Genomic DNA, 16,107 nt, shown 5'->3' on the forward strand with positions numbered 1-16,107 from the left:
AGCCAAGGAAGCTGCCTCCTGCCCAAGGGAATGTCTGAGTGTCCCTGCCCACCCCTGTCACTTGGGCCCCAGCACCGTGGAGCTCTAGCGCATGGCTGTCCCCCGCCCTCCAGTCAGGGCCGCTGAGTGGAGTAATTTCCAGAGTGGATGGAGCCAGAGAAGGTTTGTGCCACAGCGGGGGTTTGTAAACCCCACCCCTGGGGCTCCCAGGGCAGCTGGGGTCCACACGTGGCCTGTCCTTGCCCATACACCGGGGGCCACATGGGCTTTGCTCAAGCCCAGATGGGCACTGAGAAGGAATGGCATTGGAGGGATACCCTCTTACAGCCCCAAACTCCTGCTAAACCTCCCTTTTCCCGGTCCTGGAGATCTCAGGGTTCACCCTTCCTCCAGATGAAAAGAACCTCCTGGAAGGCAAGTTCAGCATCCCTTTGCCACCCAACTTGGGGCCAGGCCTGAAGAATGGTGGCAGGCAGAGTGGCAGCGGCTGTTGAGCTGACTTTGAACTTGAACTATTTTGAAATCCAGCTCATGCATCTCCAGCTCAGCATGGGAGACTCACCTTCAGGTCTGGGTGGGGAGCTTGCTGGAGAGGCCTGGGGTCTCCAGCACAATGCGGCATTTACAGAACCCCGTCATGAGTGTGAGTGTGTGTGTGTGTGTGTGTGTGTGTGTGTGTGTACCTGGGGACAGAGTGCTGTGGCTGGTGCCAAAGGGAGGGCTCCGTGCATCTGGAAAGTGTCAGGTTTAATGCCCAAAGCCACGGGCCCAGGTCAGCTAAAAGTACATGTTTGCTCCCAGCTGCAGCTGTGCAAACTCCCACCACTTGGGCTCTGCTGGGCTCATGTCAAGTTCCCTCAAAGACAGTGGCCCCTTTGTCAGATGCCATTCCAATCCCCTGTTTCAAAGTCACTGGCCTGCCACGGGGCCCCCCACCACAGACAGCTGCAGGGCAACATCTGTCTGAGGCTGCATTCATTCCACAGCAAGAGGGAAAATCTCGTAATTTAGGGCACACGTCTATGGCTCGTCCGCCAGACTTCACCTCTCCCCTCCTCCAGAAACCTCCGTGTCCCAGCTGATTGTACACCCCCCACCTCACCTGTGGTTAGGGCCACGAACAGCCCATAGCACGTCCCACTCTCCCCCTGGGGAGCTGATTCCGCTTCATTTGGGTCTTCGTGGCTGTCACGTGGGGAATCCTTTCCTTGTTGATGGGGTTTGGTTTGTGTTGGGGAAGGTGGTGGGAACACAACAGTGTGTGTGTGTGTGCATGCACATGTGTGCTCATGCATTCGTGCTTGAGACGGGGATAGACTAGGGATCACTTGGGGGCAGCCAGTATCTTAGCCTGGGTTCAGCCCTAAAACAGAGCTTGGGATGGAGGCTTGTGAGCAGGTAGTTTGCTCGAGAATGTGGTCCCAGAGAACAGAAGTGAGGGATGGCAGGGAGGGGAAGCAGGGAAGGAGGGGGCACCGATGAGGGTCCTCATGAACCGGTGAGCCACACTGCGGGGCCTTCGGACAACTCATGAAATGCAACCTCAGAACTGTTTCCCAGGAAGATAGGAAGGGGACACATGTCCATCAGCAGCTGATCCCACTGGTGGCCCCGTGGACGTTAACTCGCGACCCTCCTGGGTTTTGCATGCACAAGGGCCAGGCGGGCTCCTGCATGGGTGCCCCCTGCGCCTGCACACAGCTGGGAGAGGCCACCACACAGCCGATCACTGCAGCGAGCTGCTGGAGCAGGACAGGGCAGAGAGGGTCCCAAGTGGCAGCCGAGAGAGTCCAGAGCAACCAGTGTGGGTCCCGAGCCTGGGGCTGCCTGCTCTGCGTCATCCCGGTTCAGCTCCGCCACTGCTGAGCCCTTCGGGAACATCGTGTTTGGCCAAGAGCTTGTCCCTCTTCAGCCAAGGAGAATGGGGTGCTGGGGCTTCCCAGTCTTCAGCCTTCTGCCCAGGACGACTGAACAAACTCCCCTCTCTCAGGGAAGAGAACAAGAACCCAGGTCCTAGCGGCTTCCCTAGAGCTGCCCGGGTTCCGTCTGCTCTGGGGGCTCAGGTGGTGGTGCCCCCAGCCGCTCTGTCCCCCTGCACTGCCCACGTTACAGTCACCATGGACGCCGCCACTGGGGCCCCGTGACAATGATGTAAAGGCAGCGGGCGCCGCAGGGCACGTCTGCATCAATGCCAACTCGCTCAACTCCTACAACAGCCCTATGGGATAGATGCTCTCATGATCCCCATTTTACAGACCAGGAAACCGAGGCTCAGGGAGGCTAAGCAACTTGCCCAAGCAATAAATAATACATTCAGTGGTGATGTGTATCATCAGTGGCAAAGGCAGAATTGAAATGCAGACTCCTTAGGTGAAAGAGGCATTTAAAAAAAATTTTTTTTTAATTAATAAACAATTCTTTAGAGCACTTTTAGGTTTGCAGAAACATGAGCAGAGCCTGCCCGTATACCCTGTTTCCGGCTCAGACAACTCCCCTATTTCTAACATGCTGCACTGGAGCGGAGCCTTTGAAAGAGCTGATGAATCGTAATTTGACATAGTCTCATTAACTTATATTAAGGTTCACTCTCATGTTGGATTCACTCTTGCTCTATGGGTTTTAACAAATGCATAATGTCACGTGTCCACATTTCCACTCTTTGACAGAATAGTTTCACTGCCCCCCAAACCCCCAGGGCTCCACATGTTCACCCTCCCTCCTGACCCCAGCCCCCAACAACCACAGATCTCTACTGTCTCCATAGTTGTGCCTTTTCCAGAATGTCCCATAGCTGGAATCAAGGGTCTGCAGTCTTTTCGGACTGGCTTCTTTCACTTAGTGATATGCATTTAAGGTTCCTCCGTGCCTTTTCGTGGCTGGATACCTTTTTTTTTTTTCATTGCTGAATAATATTCCAGCGCCTGGTTGTGCCGCAGTTACCCACCCACCTCCTGGGGGTGTCTCTGTTGCTTCCAGATTTGGATAGTCATGAGTAAAGCTGCCAAGAGTTGGAGACTGTCCCCCCATATGCCTACGTTTTCCCCGCAAGGAGGGCATTTCAAGCAGAAGGAACATATATCAAAGCCCTGACACAAAAGGGCATGGCATGTATGTCCCGGGGACAATGCCACAGCACAAAGGTGGAAAGGGGCAGGGGCAGGGGGAGGGGCAGAGTGAAAGTGGCTAGAAGGGAGTCTCGTAACATCCAAACTGTGATAACAGTATTAGCTGCCGTTCATGGAGCATTTACGATGTGCTAGACCCTTTGCTAAGTGTTTTCCATGCATTATCTCATGTAAATGAATCTCATTATGTCACGGAAACCTGTGAGTAGCGACTAATATCGTCACCATTTTGCAGGTGAGGGAACAGAGGCTCAGAGAGGTGGAGAGACTTCCCAGCGGTCACACAGATAGTGGGGATCTCCGCTTTCAGCCCGAACCGGCGGATGCGAAAATCCTGCTCCTGACTGTCACATCATACTGTCCCCTGAGGAGTTTGGATGTCAGCCCACAGGTAAGGGCACAACACTGGCCGAAGTTTTAAAAAAAGAGAAGAGAGGATCATGGTTGTCCTTGAGTTTCAAAAGATCTCTCAACCAGCTGGAGGAAGATGGGCTGCGGCTGGCAAGAGGGGAGACCAAGGGTCCATTAGGAAGTGATTTCAGGGGCGCCTGGGTGGCTCAGTTGGTTAAGCGTCTGCCTTTGACTCAGGTCATGATCCCAGGGTCCTGGGATCGAGCCCCGAGCTGGGCTCCCTACTTAGGGAGGAGTCTGCTTCTCCCCCCCCTCCCTCTGTGCTCTCTCTCTTTGTCAAATAGATAAAATCTTAAAAAAAAAAAAGGTGGGGGGGAGTGGTTCCATGAGTCCAGAGGAGGCGTGATTTGATTTTAAACTCAGGCATTGCCCTAGTGTTGGGGACAAGGGGGCAGACTTTGAGATAGTTCAGAGAAAGTCTACAGGATCTGGGGGTCAGTTGAGGGAGGGAGCTGAGGGGGAGTCTGGGGTCTCTGCTCCAGCAACTGGGTGGGGAAATGGAATACAATTCATCTACACGAATGTCCCAGCAGGTCAGAGCCTCACATGTATATTCAAATCATACTCTGGGGTTCTCAGAATGTTGATGTAGCCTATGATTCAAGCATTGTTAGTTTGTTAATTCCAGAAACTATAGTATTGGGGAAAACCCAATTTTCTAGAAAGGTGAGAGGTGGATTCCACCCTTGATAGAGTTGTAGATGGTATTATTGTTCGAGATAGCCCTGCCCATCCTTAAGGCACCCCACCCTACACCTGCTATATCCCTGTGCCTTTGACAGCAGGCTCGGCCATGGGACTCAGTTCAGCCAACAGAGCGTAAGCACGAGAAACACAGTTCACTTCTGGGCGAAGCCCTGGGGGCCGTGGCAAAATCCCCCACTTTTCTTTCCTGTCTACCACAAACCCGGGTTCCCAGAGCGAAGACTGTGGCCTTTAATGGACACATAGTGTGAGCAGTAAACCGTTGTTGTTGTAAGCCACTGAGATTTGTAGGTATATGGTCCTGAGCAGAGCTTATTGAGATGACTGGTACCATTACTAAGAGCACTGTTTCTGAATTTATAAAAGAGTGATCTCTGGAAGCCAAGATGGGTTCACTTAGAACAAGTCACACCTGACAAAGGTGGTTGAGTTATCTGATGAGGTTACTCTGGGTCACTGGAGTGATACATCAGAGGAATTCTGTAACTGTAAGGGTACCTGCATTTCAGCAGGGCATTGACAAGATGAACCAGATAGGAAAAGCGAGCTCAGTGAGAGCATGTTTAAATGGTTTTGTAACCATCAGAGTGACGAGCCAAGGAAGGCCGATCTAACACAGCTGATGCCAACCTTCAGAAAGGCCCCTAGTGTTATGCCACAGGACTCTGCCTTTGTTCCATTCAGTTCAACGTTTTTATCAATCATTTTTCACAAGGTGTTCAAAAGTATGCTGATTACATTCAACAATGATACAAAGCTAGGAAAAATCAGCTGATGAATGGAGAGAGATTCTTGGGGGGAGGGTGAGATATTTTTGGCAGAGCCTAACAAGATCAATAGTAGGAGAGATCAAACCACATTTCAAAAAACCAAAAGCACTAGAATGGAAGCTACAACAGCATACGTGGGAAAAACAGGACTTCGTTGACCATGAGCTCAGTATGAGTAGTTGGTAGGAAGTGCCAATATTCATTGAGCACTCACGATGCACCCTTTTGTTAAGTAATTTACAGAATTATCTCATTGTATTCTTCACAACGACCCTGGTTATTTCATGCTGTGCTTTGCAAGAGTTGTTTTCACTGAATTACTGATAGAAAAAAAAGTATATGTATACATATGTGTGTGTGTATAACTTTATATATAACTATACATATCTTTATGTATTTATATCAAGATATATAGTTATATATAAAGATGTATAAAACTTTTTTTGTAAAGAAACTCCCAGGAGGTGGGGTCCAATCCTTTTGGAACGCATATTTTCTATCATTTCTTCTTAAGGGTTCAATTTAGTTCCACATTGGCTGAGCACCTCTGATGTGCCCAACCCTCTTCCAGGTGCTGGGGATTGACTGGGGATAAGACAGGCAGAGTTCCTTCCTCCGTGGAGTTGCCGCTAGTGTGGGAGACACACCATAAGTGAACCCCACGATTTTAGGGGGCAGTACATTCTAAGGAGAGCGTAAAGCAGGGTCATGGAACGCAGAGGCGGGGGAGGGAAGGAGGGGCGACTAGGCAGGATGGTCAGGGAAGGCATCCTGAGGAGGTGACATCTGAGCAAAGCCCTAAATGGCGAGATGAATCCAGCCAGTGGTTCCAAGTCAAAAACTTCCTCACCCTCCCCTTCCTCTTTGATTAGAAGCCAAGGCACCAGGATCGACGACAGAACAGCCGCTTCAGGAGCCCAGGCAAGAGGAGAGGGTCTAAGAAGCTTCCAGATGTGTCCAGCATTCTGACCAGCTGGCTTCTAGGCCCCTGACACCGGCAGATGCCAGGAGCCCCGCCGTGGGCAAACTCTAGCAAAGGCACAGAAAGTCAGTCTGGAACTGGGGTGGGGGGGTTGGGAGGGTATTTCCTTTAACTTGGATTTCTTTTTGCGGCTATCAGGTTTCCTTGTCTGTTAAGAAGCCCTAGGAAATTATTTGCTTAACAAGAGCATTCGGTATTTCTCAAAGGCTTTATTATTATTATTTTTTAACCTTCTTTCCCTTTGCTCTTGTTTTTCTTCTCTTTGTTTGGCTTTTGAGCAAAAACTTCCTACCCACTGTGATATTTTCCCCCTGAATAGCTAAGTAGGCTAGAAAAACAGTAGTAGGAAACACAGTGGATGGCCAGGAATCTGGGAACCTCCCAGAAGAACCAGGGTCAGCTACTCCAACCTCGGCTCATGTGGGCAAATGGCTCCAAAGACAGGTTGGCCATTGAAGTCCCACGGAAGGTCTCCCCACTTGGCAAGGTGCCACTGCTAAAGCCCCTCGGGGAGGACGTGGCAGTAGCAGAGGGCCTGTTTGGCGTGCCCTGGGGGGAACAAAGAGATGCACTTTGGCACCCATCTGCTGCGTGAAGGTGGTGACAAGAGCATCTTGCATCCGGCAGTCACTCGAGGGACATTGGCGGATCCCAGTTCCAGCCAGCGACATTGTTAAATCGAGCCTGTAAGACAATGAGTTGAATGCCAAAGGATTGAGAGAAGCCCGTGGAAACAGTGCTGGAGCACAGAGCTGCCAACAAGTCCGATGTGAAGGGAAGGAGGTGCCTAGAGGACATTTTGCTGGGAGAAAACGTGGCCGGTGGAAGAGAAGTCACCCCTTGTCTTTTGCGCCGAAAGTGAAAGCAGCATTTCCACACTGTGAAATTAAGGTGAGATTGGCTTATTTTGGATTTTTACCACTTTAGATTTATTTTTTAAGATGAAGTTCCCATCAAACCTCTCTCTCCTTTTTTTTAATCCGTTCATTTTTAAAATACGGAATTTCGAGGGCACCTGGGGGGCTCAGTCAGTTGGGCGTCTGCCTTCGGCTCAGGTCATGATCCCGGGGTCCTGGGATCGAGCCCCACGTCAGGCTCCCTGCTCCGCGGGAAGCCTGCTTCTCCCTCTGCCGGTCCCCCTGCTTGTGCGCACTCTCTCTCTCAAAGAAATAAATAAAATCTTAAAAATAATAACAATAAAATACGAAATTTTTGACCCCACATTTGCGCCGGGCGCCCTGGCTCTGGTCCCGCCCCCTTTCCGCCCTTCCCCCCCGCCCCCGTGAGTGTCCACCAGGCTGGGGTCCCAGGGCAGGGGCCCGCAGCCGGGGCTCCACCCTCCTTGACGTCTTTGGAGTCCCCCTTCAGCCAGGGATGGAGGAGGGATCGAGAGAGGCTTCCGTGGGCCAGGCTCCAGAGGGGTGCGCGTCGACCCCAGCCACGTGCCGGGGGTCAGAGCTCAATCACACGGCCGCCCCCGAGTGCCCAGAAGCCTGGAAACTCAGTCCCGCCCCGTGTCCCCCGCTAGCCAGCGCGCCCCGGTTCCCCTGCTCTTTCTCCCCCTCTTTCTGACACCACCTCCCGGCTCCCGGGCGCCTCTGGGTTGGTGTGTCTATGTAAGGCGCCCGTGCGTCCCCCTACGGGGCAGGAAAGCAGAGTTGCTGATCCTTACTTTAGCAAAGCCCGAGCGTCAGGAATGTGTTTTGAGTTAAGTGATCGTGCGTGCTCACGTCTGTGCCTCACGCGGGCATGTGCAAAATAGGGATCCAACCTGAGCTAAATAGGAACAGCGAGGCTAATTGCAGAGAGACACATGCTAGCTGGAGAATCCATCCGTCCACCCACCCACCCGTTCGTTCAAACGACAGTTAATGAGCCCACCGTGGACGGAGCCCTGTGCAAAGTGCCGCGCGCGGAACGAAGGAAGACGGCGGCGCGCGCCCTGCCCTTGCGAAGTTTATAATCCGGTCAGGGAAATAACAGCCACACACACACAACGCCAGCAAAGATGGCAGGTCCGGCGCGTAGAGACAAGTGGGAATCCCTCAGGAGCAAAGGCGGCGGGACCGCTCTGCACGAGCGCCCATCTCCCTTCCTCCTCCACGTGCCCTGCTCCCCCAGTCCTTCACGACTGGCCTCCCCCACGTGCACAGCCCTTGCCTCGCCCTCCTGTCTCTATGTTCCGCATCCTGTTCTCCCTGCCTCTCTTTACGTGCTTCCCCTTATAAAGCACACCTTGAGCTTGTGGCAGCCTCAGGGCCTTTGCACCTTCAGTGTCCTCTGCCAGGCTCTCCTCAGAGCTAGGCCCCCTTGTCACCAGCTCCCTTGACGCTCCCGGCCCCCGCCTCCATCTAAAGCGTCCTGGTTAGTCTCCATCCGTCATCCCATTTTGTTTTATTTGTATAGTATTACAATGCTCCGAAATTATCTTATTTAATTATTTTCTCCTCCCCTCCCGGATTGGAAACACCATAAGAATGGGGGCCAAGTTTGACTTGTCCGTGGCTGCATCCCCAGTGCTGGGCATACTGTAGGTGCTAGGTTAATAACTGCAGCTTGAAGGGATGTCAGGAAGCCCCTCTCCCTTTCCCTTGGCATCTCGGCACCGCACGGCCAGCACTGCTGAGCCCTCGCCTCCCCCGAGCCATGCCCTCCCTGGAGTCTGGTGCCCAGTCTCTGCCCTCCCTGAAGCCCCCAGGCATCGCGCCAGGAGGCTTTCCTTTGCTTCCCACTCGATGCCCTTTGTCTTCACTTTCTGCTGAAAACCACACAACCAGAGTATCTGCCCAGACTTGTGTCTTCCTTGAGGAAGGAATAGAAACGTATTTGTTTGCCCTGCTCTGCGATGTGCTCACCCCGGGGCCTCCTGCAAGGGGACCATGGGCCCCTGTTCCTGGGCCCCCTCCCTCCGTCTCTCTGTGCTCGGCCTTTGGCAGGAGCTGGGGAGCGGCCCGCTCTCTCCTCTGCATGCCCTGCAGCCACTCTGATCTCGCCTGGGCGCTGACCAAGCTAGACTGAGTCTTGGGTTATTTTTAATGTGCACAGATGCCCTGTCTGCCTCTTTATTCAGACGGAGCTCAAAAGGACTGTTGGAGTAACCGAGCGTCTGCCATGATGCCTCTTGAAAAGCCAAGGCACTTTTGGGAGGACTCCTTATTTTTCGCTATAACAACTTTTTCATCCCCCAAACCTTCTCAAACAAGCAATGATGTTTTGTCATTATGGAGTCGGATAGACAGGCTCACCAACTTACGTGGCATCGCAGTTACTAGTCAGAGGAAATAATTTGGAGCCCGTTTGGGTGGTGTCCCACATTTGGAAGACCCCAAAACATGTTGCCTTGTGTCGATTTGCCGAGCGCGGGACGTGCAGAAGGGCGGCTTCCGCAGACTCCAGTCCTGAAGATGTTTGCATTTAAGTGCAGCTTAAGAGCAAGAGAACCTCAACCCCTAAGCATTTGATAAACTGTAACAAAAGTGGGGTAGAGAGATGAATGTGTCAAAGGGGGCTTACGGGAGGTGACTCGTGGCTTCACCTTCCGCCCCCATCGCCCACCACTCACGGGGCTCAGCAAACTCTGCCAAGGGCCGCCGGGTGGAAACTATGTTGGGCTCTGCAGGAGGCAAATATCATCATCATCGTGGGATCGGGGCTGTGGCCCACCCAGCATAGTGCCCTCGGCAGATGGATCCACCAGGGTTTGCGGAGGTTAAGGCCTGTCAGGGAACAGGCTATTCTGTGGTCTCACAGCATCTCCCCACAGATTCCTGATACATTACAAAGGGCAAGGTAACTTTACGACGAAGTCACGTGGCGGACGGTGCCTCAACCAGGTGACAAGATGTCAGCGGGGTCAATCCTGAGACAAGCTGACGGGACATCCCTCTTGCTGAGGACGTCTCAACATCAACCCTGTAAAACTCTTGGATAAGTGTTTATCTTAAGTCTAATCTCAGGGAAGCCATCAGACAAATGCGGGTTGTGGGACTTTTTTTTTTTTAAGATTTTATTTATTTATTTGAGAGAGAGAGAGAGAGCACAAGCAGGGAGGGGGCAGAGGGAGAGGGAGAAGCAGGCTCCCCGCTGAGCAGGGACCCTCCCCCACCCACCATGTGGGGCTGGATCCCAGGACCCTGGGATCATGACCTGAGCCAAAGGCAGACGCTTAACCAGCTGAGCCACCCAGGCGCCCAGATGTTATCTTTCTTCTACTGGACTGTGAGTACACTTACTCTTTGCTTGGAGGAAGACACTGTCTTGACCTTTTGAGGCTGTTCTCCATACAAACATCCTTGACATGACGGTCCAGACAGAGGGCAGCCGGGGCCTCTCCTGGAAAGACGTGCAGAGAGACACAAGAGCGCCGTGCAGAATTGTCATCCCATGGCCCTGGATTGAAAAAGAAAGCAGCTTTCAGGGGCCTTATTGGGATAATCAGGGAGGAAGGGGTTATATAAAATACAGGTCATATAATACTTTTGCCCCAATGTTAAATTCCTCTGGTGTGGTCACACTACTGTGTTTATGTAGGAGATCGTCTTTGTTCTTAAAGATGCCACTTTAAGGGGCGCCTGGGTGGCTCAGTTGGTTAAGCGACTGCCTTCGGCTCAGGTCATGATCCTGGAGTCCCGGGATCGAGTCCCGCATCGGGCTCCCTGCTTGGCGGGGAGTCTGCTTCTCCCTCTGACCCTTCCCGCTCTCATGTGCGCGCTCTCTCTCTCTCTCTCTCATTCTCGCTCTCTCAAATAAGTAAATAAATAAAATCTAAAAAAAAAATAAAGATGCCACTTAAGTATTGGGGGTTAAGGGTCACGATGTCTGCCGCTAAGTTTTCAAGGGTTCAGGGAAGCAGGTAACGCATAGGGATCACGCAGACGCACGTGCACACGGGAGAGACATCGAAGGAGGCCAGATGCGTCACCATGGCAACCCGTGATGCGTGGAGGTGAGGGAGCTTGCGTCTTCATGATATTACTCTTCCAACTTTATAAAACCAAAATTAGGGGGACCTGGCTTCCCCAGGAACATGCAAGGGGCCTGGGCCGGTGGTCCTCTTCTGCCGTTAAGGACTGCCTTTTGACTACGCTCGGTCACTGATTTTATCCCTGCCCTGCCTTAATTAAGTGCTCTGGGGACATGAATAGGTTTTTTGTTTACTCAAGCTTCGGAGAAGCTGGCAAGAAAAGGCCTTTTCAGCTAAAACTCCTTAAACCCCGAAGGTGTGAACCAGCGAGCTAGCAGCCACATTTCAGCTGTGGACTCCCCTACGTGCGGCTGTGACAGGAGGTGGCCGGCCCTCTTCTGGAACGGACTGGGGAGGAGCAGCAAGGTTTCCAAGCCGGGAAGTTGGCGGCAGAGTTTTCATTATTTCGCTCAAAGCATGGGGAATCCTGAGCTTGTTCCAGACACACACACACACTCAGATGTCTGCAGAAGGACATGCTCCCACTTACAGATGCCCCCGGATCCGTTCTGTTCCTGCGTCCCTCCCTTAGGTGGGCGGGTGGGCGGGCAGGCGGGCGAGAGCCGGTCTCAGGGATGGACGTCGGTCCCTGCCCGCCATGGGCTCAGGCCCAGGGGCGGTGAGGCCAGACGCAGGCCCTGACCCCCCAGACAGGCAGCGGCCCAGCCTGGGCTCAGGGAGGACCCGAGCTAAAAATGAAGCCGTGAGTCATTATGGAAGCTGTGCCCCGGGGCGGGGACGGCTGTGGCTCACGTGGGGGACAGAGCGAGGGTACTGGGGACAATCTGATTCTCCCGTTCGGCCAGGCGGGGAGGGGCATCCGCGGGCCAGGCCCCAGACCCAGGCCCTGCCGAGGACGCAGGGTCCCAAAGTCGCGGTCGTGCAGCATTGGGCCTTGAACGTAAAACGAATTTCCCTGGAGTACTTGCTCTTAAGAACAGTTCAACTAGGAGCTGTCAAGAGCTTATGATGAAAAAGCAACTGTCTGCCCTCCATTCTCGGCCCCTTTGAACTCCGCTGACAGTCTCCCCGAGGCTCCTTTCAAATGCTAAAGAATGTGATTACTGTCAGCCTGCATTCCCTAAAAGAAGACAAAATCTATGGGCTCTCCAGAGAAGATAAAGATTTTGCTCCCAGGTTACCTGCTTCTCTTCTCCTCCTAAGGAAAAAGAAAAACAGACATGCACATACACGTGTGTACGAGTCTGTGTGCGTGTGTGTGTTTGCCGTACAAACCCGTGCTGTGTATGCGCGTGCTGGTGCGTATGTGTGTGCAGACTTCATCCACTGACTAGCTTGGTTACTTTCATCAGGCGAGGAGATGCCGTGATGGAGAGCAAGGGCCACAAAGCCCGGAGAATCGGCATCTTGCCGAGGGCACAGCCCGAGCCTGGCCAAGCCTAGCAGCCTCCGCCAGTTCTAGTTAATCCCAGTATATTCCCTCCTCATTCAACCTCTTTATTTAAACCCCGCTTTATGGAGCGGCCACGGAGGCACAGAGAGGGCATCGCAAATTGCCCAAAGCACACAGCTGGGAAATGTTAGAGTTAAGGCCAGGCCCTGCTGTGTGAGTTTAGGTGAGACGTTACCCTCTCTGAGCTTCCCTCTTGTCATCTCGGAAGGTGAGGCGACTCTCCGCGTTCTGCCGGTCTTTCCGGATCATGGCAGCTATAGACAAGTCTGATGAAACCAAGCAGCCGGCAGCTCCCCAGGCACTGCTGTGTGGGGGACGGGGACCCGCCCGGGTGGGTGGCTATTAATTACTTAGACTTGCTCGTACCCCAGGAGACACGAGTACACAGCTCTGCCCTCAAGGCGCTTCCAGGGCAGCTGGCAAGAGCAGGAAGTGATCTGTAAACAAGCACCATGTCACCTGAGTAGGATCTTTGCTTTCAACCCAGCCTGGGCCCTTGGGGTCTTTGGCATGATCCCCTAGATGGGGCTTGTTTGCTTCGGAACTGTCGCTGCGGGTCACAGACCTGCCTCATCCTCAGGCATTAGAAACTCAGTCCTCCTGCCTCACTGTTTCATGATACTTTGGGTCCCATCGACAGCCTGGCCCCACATCCATCCTCCCAGCCTCCGGTCGGGCTATCTCCTTAACAGCTGTGTGACCTCTGGCAAGTCACTTAACCTCTCTGAGCCTCCCTGGCTGGATCTGCTTTATTTTAAAATAGAAGGACTCCACATCCATCTTGGGTGTCAGGGTAGATTGCGGGGTTCAAGTGCAAGACAATGCGTGTGCAGAGGCCTTTGTAAACTGTCCATGAATGCACAGCCCTACTTCTATTAATGTTCTCCCAAGCTGCTTGGAACAAGTGGCTAATGGCTCTCGATGAAAAAGCCTTTATTCCCGCGTGCCCTTCCCCTTAATCCTCTGGCATTTCTCGGAGCATTGAGCTTCCCTCTCACAAAGCGGCCTGGGGACGTCCCCCTGAGGCTGGGATGCCGGGATGCTGGTGAGTCCCCAGAGTTGGCGATCACCCGACCATGTGCTCTTAAAAGCAAGTGACTTCACAAGCTCCTGGATGAACGCGTCCCACTGCAAAAGTGTGCAGTGTGGGGGCCTGCCATTTTTCTCTAGCATGGAACACACCCTCAGGACCCCTTATAGTGTACCCCAATACCTCTTTTCTATCAAATATCTACTTTTTTCTATTAAACATCCAATCTCTCTCTCTCTCTCCTCTCCTCTCCTATCTTTGATCTAACTTTAGAAGCAATTTTGATCAGATCATTCCTAAAGCCTGCTTGAAAACCTCTGCAGATTCCCGATCTCCTGGCAGATAAAGTCCAAATCCCTTAGCATCACACACCCGTCTCTACAAACCCGATGTCGCCTCCTCCGGCCCCTGCCTCAGCCCGCAGCCCCAGGCCCAGATCTTGAAAGACCACCCCTTCTTGTTCCTCTGGCTTCCCGTCACAGAGGAAATGTTCAAGCCCCTTTCCTCTCGAGACTGGCCAAGAGAGCCAACCACCCACCCACTGGCCCCTGGCTCAAGCTAACTTATGGAAATTTTAGCCTTTCCTCCCCTCTTTGACATTTGCAGACCATCTGGCACTGTGAGAAATAGAAGCTTCTATAGTACAGGCTTTCAGTGGACGGGCAGCCCCCAGCCTGCAGCAGTGGATTCAATGAGGTCAGAGGTCATGGTCACTGGGGTCATTTGTGTGGGCCACTAACTGGGTGTTTGACATTTGGAGTGTGGGCAAGTTTTTCCTGCCCCTAGATGTATACACATCTCCAACATTATTCCACACAAGGGAGTCCATTTCACGGGAAGCTGTGTGTGGGTGCAGGGAAACTTCCAGAACCTAACTGGGCATCGTCATCAAGTTTACTCCTGGTGAGTGTGAATGGCGCAAGGCGGGGCAGGATCAGGGTGAAGGGAGCGAGGCACTCGCCAACAACACAAAATTTATGGGAATGTCCCAAATGTGGAAATCACGACAAATATGATTTTACTTTCGAAGGTCATGTTGACGGTCAAAACGGACACAGAAAATTCAAGGGGAGCAAAATCTCAAAATTTTAAATAAAGTCAGGATGACCCTTCCATTGTGCAACACAGACCACGTGCCTTCACCCTAACTCCCCACCGGGCCCTGGGAGATGCTGCTGCCTGAGTGTCACTATGCACTTCCCTGTGATCAGAAGTAATCGGCTGTTTGTCAAAGACTTCTCTCCAGGGCGGCCAAGCCATGGCAAATGACTGGGCATTTGGGGAGAAGGTGAATCTTAATGTGTTCATGTTCTGGAAAGCACAGCCTCCCACTTTGGCCCTGCGAGATCACAGCAGTCCCCCTCACACCCACTTCTGCTCAAGTGGCCCGTGGAAGGCCTATCTTGGCCTGTAAGATTTGAAGCAAATGGAGTCAGTTCTGTTTTGTTTTGTTTTGTTTTGTTTTGTCCTCCAGAATGTTCCAGATATTCAAACCTCTGGTTAAGTCTGTTTGGGCAGCAGACTCCCCACGTTCTTCCTGGCTGATATGGAAATGGGTTGTACATTCACCTGATAACGGGTCCATCTGTGTTTCCCAGCACTCTTAGGAAGCTACCACCCGGCCCTTCTGGAAGGCACCTCACGTTCTCTAGCTGCAGGGGGTGGGGCTCCGACACTGGTGTCCTTGCTGTCTCCCCCACCTGCAAGTAAATTCTGTCTCCGGCTCACTGCTCGATGGTCGAGATCTCATCTTAAAAATGTCACCTCAGAGCCGCCTTCCCTGAACAGCAGAGCCACAGACCGTCCCATCCCCTGATTCTACTTGCTTGCAGTGTGCCTCATGAATTTCCTCCACTGAACTCACCCCCCTTGCTCCCTGGTGTGTTCACCACCCCCTCCCCAAACACGGTGCCCCAGGGCCAGGCTGTCCTCCCCAGGGCTCAGGGCGCAGTGGGGCCCTGATCAGTCTTGACCTGATGAACAGGCTTTAAGGAAGACGAAGAGCTGAGACATCTGTCCACACCTTCCTTCTCTCTTCTGCTCCCTCCAGCCTCCCTCCCATTCCTGCCCTTTTCAAAGCAATTTGTGGGCAGCCTGGGTGCTCTGCTTTCAGGATGGCAGGCTGGATGCCTGGGAGTGGTGTGGGGTGTCTGTGTGAGTGGGCGGCTGGATGAGAGCTGCGGCCGCAAAGAGCTGCTTCTTGGTCACCTGAAGAAAAGGAAACAAGTGCCCCTCGCCCTTGGGAGGAAGGAAAAGACGGGGGACCAAGACCCTCGTTAATGAGAAAGAACCTGCTAGGAGGAAATGTGGAAACGGACAGATGTGTACAAGGTTCCAAGAAGGGTTTCTCACCTCCCCTACTTGCCCCCAGCCCCATTTCCACCCCGAAGACCCAGGAGGCCGTGAGTAACCGGATAATCAGATCATGGAGACCCAGGTACCCAGGGCAGGCAGCGGGCCCTTTAGGTCCGACACTAAGGGTGGGCATTCTGTTTGGAAAGAGAGCCGCTCAGGAGTAGGTCGTGAAGCCCCAGGGGCACTCAGGCATCCGGTTTCCCCTCCCTCGTAAGTCCCTGATCTCCTTAAATAGAGGTTTAGATCTAAAGACTCTGGCATTGTGACTTCAGCGAGATGGAGAAAACCTCGGGTGGCCACATCCAACATTACCACCGCCAGCACGCGGGGTGCCTCGGGGACCCCCGAGCCC

The 16,107-nt window shown here is 53.0% G+C and overlaps 1 long non-coding RNA gene across 1 annotated transcript; it reads right to left on the bottom strand.

Moving 5' to 3' along the window:
* Positions 1–6,190: 6,190 nt before the first annotated feature.
* On the bottom strand, positions 6,191–11,627 carry LOC141370650 (uncharacterized). The gene is made up of 3 exons (XR_012374902.1): positions 11,447–11,627; positions 10,226–10,382; positions 6,191–6,677 (listed from the first exon to the last, which is right to left on the bottom strand). It is a non-coding gene; the product is annotated as an uncharacterized lncRNA (long non-coding RNA).
* Positions 11,628–16,107: the final 4,480 nt, after the last annotated feature.

Source organism: Callorhinus ursinus, unplaced genomic scaffold (genome assembly GCF_003265705.2).
Source record: "Callorhinus ursinus isolate GAN/ISIS: 27379988/994484 unplaced genomic scaffold, GSC_fseal_2.0 scaffold41, whole genome shotgun sequence".
In the NCBI taxonomy this organism is placed as follows: Eukaryota; Metazoa; Chordata; class Mammalia; order Carnivora; family Otariidae; genus Callorhinus; species Callorhinus ursinus.